Source organism: Peromyscus maniculatus, chromosome 18, assembly GCF_049852395.1.
Source record: "Peromyscus maniculatus bairdii isolate BWxNUB_F1_BW_parent chromosome 18, HU_Pman_BW_mat_3.1, whole genome shotgun sequence".
Lineage (NCBI taxonomy): Eukaryota > Metazoa > Chordata > Mammalia > Rodentia > Cricetidae > Peromyscus > Peromyscus maniculatus.
In genome coordinates this window covers 17,761,915-17,765,387 of record NC_134869.1, presented here as the reverse complement: position 1 = coordinate 17,765,387, position 3,473 = coordinate 17,761,915, and the positions used below count along the sequence as shown (strand labels likewise).

General features: G+C 44.0%; 1 non-coding gene across 1 annotated transcript; it reads right to left on the bottom strand.

The window, feature by feature from the left end:
* Window positions 1–302: 302 nt before the first annotated feature.
* LOC121823837 (U6 spliceosomal RNA) lies at window positions 303–409 on the bottom strand. The gene has a single exon (XR_006065481.1). It is a non-coding gene; the product is annotated as a U6 spliceosomal RNA (small nuclear RNA).
* Window positions 410–3,473: the final 3,064 nt, after the last annotated feature.

Here is a 3,473-nt window from a genome sequence, read left to right as displayed (position 1 = left end):
TTATGCTTCAACACATTAATGTAAACAGAGGCTTTTCTCTGTCCTGCCCTGTCCCCAGGCTACTTGTAAACAATCATTCAGAGGCTTATATTAATTATAAATGCTTGGCCTATGGCTCAGGCTTATTATTAATTAGCTCTTACAACTTAAATTAACCAAATATATATATATATATATATATATATATATATATATATATATATATATATATATAAAAATTTTACAATACCATTCAGTTCTACATATCAGCCATGGGTTCCCCTATTCTCCCCCCTCCCACCCCCTCCCCTTACCCCCAGCCCAAAAATATGGAACACTTCATGAATTTGCGTGTCATCCTTGTGCAGGGGCCATGCTAATCTTCTCTGTATCGTTCCAATTTTAGTATATGTGCTGCTGAAGCGAGCACAAATTAACCAATTTTTATCAATCTATTTATTGCCAGCTGGCTGTGGCATTACTGGTCTGCTGGCATCTTGCTCCTTGGGTAGCTGGATGGTGTCTGCTAGACTCCACCCTTCTCCTGTATCTCTGCTTGGATTTCCCACCTGGCTCTATCCTGTCTTGCCATAGGCCAAAGCAGCTTTATTCATCAACCAATGAGAGTAACACATGTTCACAGCATAAAGAAGGACATCCCACATCATTTCTCCTTTTCTTTTAGGTGACTTTGGGCTTGTCACTCCAAAGTCATTGACTGAATGGATCAGATTCCTGCAGTTCATTGTATGGGTCCTGCCAGACAGCATGTACAATATAATTATGTATTAAATCCAGCAAAGAGGGAGGTAAGGTAGTACACAAGACTCAGGATGTGAAAGACAGAGGCAAGTATAGTATGATTGTATGAGAATACCACAGGCTTTCTAGGGCTGTAGGGTTTTCCACACTGCTGGTGGTGGTAGTCACAATATGGGTGTGAATAAAGCAGTGGGACGGGGAGAAGATTGAGGAGAGAGCTGGTGAGTGTCCTAACGAGTGAGAGTGTGAACACGTCAGGTTAATTGGTGGGAAATCTTTAAATTTTTATATAAGGAGGGGTGGGATGGGCACTTTGAAAACATCCCAATTCAGGTTCCAGAAGAATGCATTCAAGAAGACAGTCTCTAAAATCCAAGAAGGGCTCGAGGATTGCTAATCAGAGAGTTAACGTGTTGCCTAATTAGATACGTGGAATGAGTGACAGGGAGAGGAGTCGGGTGACAACTTATTAGTTTATTCAAAATACCGGAGGATTAAAAAAGAAAACGCAAGAAATTGGTGGACTACCTTCAAAGGCAGTTTTCCCTACTTCTAGAAGATGGCCCAGAATATGCCATGCTGGCTTACTGATCTAGAGTGAACTTGTAAATGGAAGTTTCATTGCTTTTAAAGAAAATGTCCCTGAGATATGGAGAAAGACAAAGGGGAAATTTGAGGGTGAACACATGGCAGATAGTTTAACATTATTCTGTGATTCTAAGATATTGCTTTGTCTTTAGAAAAGTAATAAAAGCTTATTTTCTTTATGACTTCATCTGTGTGCTCATAGCTGTCACATTACGCGCCACATTAGCATCAGATTTTAATGAAGGACAACATGGCGGGAAGAAAGATGTTGGCTGACTCTAAGGAGCGGGACAAATAATTTAGTCTGGGGAAAGTTTCTAACAGTGTTTTTATTTTCTCATTGCCTTGAAAGTGATATTTGACCTTGCCAAATAAGCAAGCGAAAACAAACAGCACACAAAGGCTGTGCTTAGCTAATACTTGGAAAATGCCACCCAACAACGTAAGCTGGGCTTCCTGGCTGCCTGACGGGCTTGCTTCTTGATAGCGTTCTGTAGCCAGAAAAGAGTTGAGTGTGCCTTCATTAGCAACAGCCTCTCAAGGGGCTAGGGACATAGCTCACCCTTGAGGGGCTGAGGATGTGTCACTTCCACTGAGCATGTGTGAGGCTCCGAGCTTCATGCTCACCAATGACAGCAAAGAAAGGAATCCCTTGAGATGACCACCTGTCCTTCCATCCACTGTACATTTGACAGTGATGTGAGATGGACTGTGATGTCTGAGCCTCCAGTGGTTCGTGGGTTTTGGTCCTTAACCAGGAGCTGTGTTCCTGCATGATGATGCACTAGGGTCTCCCGATGGGTACCTCTTTTCTCACAGTATCTTCCGAGGGCCCCAGATTTTCTAGCGAGGCAATGCAAAGCCAGATTTTTCTATAACTAGATCTTTCCATCTAATGCCATCACTTCCCACTTCCCACCCCGGGATACCACTAGGCTGCCCCCCAGACCACCAGCATTTCTCACTTCCCATCCTCATTTTGCTTCTCAGCTCTGAAAGAAGACTGAAACAAAAGGGAGAGGTGAGTAGTGGTGTCTATTTATATTGTAATTGGTATATTCGTGTATGTATGCATGTGTTTGTGTGAGAGTGTGCACGTGTGTGTGTGTGTGTGTGTGTGTGTGTGTGTGTGTGTGTGTTATTTATACTCCACAAGGGAGGAAACAGAAGTTTGGAGAGCCTGAGAAATTTGTAAAGGATCACATGTCAACACTGGAGGAGCCACTGTTCTACTCCAAGTGGTCTGGCTATCGTACAAACCTTGCCCTGGAAAGTTTTTTTTTTTCCCTGACTGTACTGACCCTTTAGCCATGTACCTGGATTTGGTGCTGAATCTAGTGATGAACCCCCAGGGCTGTCACTTGGTGAGGAGGCTCTTCCAGACACGGGAGCTTCTCTCTTCTCAGGCACCCCTGGCTTCCAAGTGTGCCTGCCATTGGATACTTTCCAGAAATGGAGAAAATCTGTAGGACTCAGCGCCCATGCCTTGCCACAATCACGTTCTTTTACTAAACATTATGACAGCAGTGGCCACATCAGAGTCCCCTTCCTTTGTTCCTTCTCTCATTATTCTGAGATAACTTAGCCCCAGGCATGAGGTGGGCAGTATTGACACTGAGTTTCAGCAGAATTGGTATTCTTTCTATTTGTCTAAAACATAGCCAAGAAAAAAAAGTCCCCTTGTTGCCAGAGAAAGTGGAAACTCCTCAACCACAGGTCAAATCCTATTACAATGGATGCTGCCCAGATAACATGTCCATGGATAAAAAAGCTTTTGGCCCTAGCACCCATCTTTTAGAAAGCATCATGAGACCCATTTCCTTCTCCCAGCTCCCTTTTTATATCCTCCCTTTCATCTTAATCTCTTCTGGAGCAGTATCCTGCCTCAGACACCTCTTTCAGAAGAGCCCTTCTCTAAGTTCCCGGGGTCCACCCAATGCCTACTTCATGTACCACCATTGCTGAAGGCTCCCACTCTGTCACATCCAAAGTCAGCTCTGCCGGGTACTGCACTGTTTCTAGGCCATGATCTGCCCCTTCATCCTCAACATCCCCACAGACTCTGATGACCTGGTACATAATAGGGGCTCATACATCAATGAAGTACTCTCCTTTGGGCCTCCAGAGGCATGGGGCACTTGGCA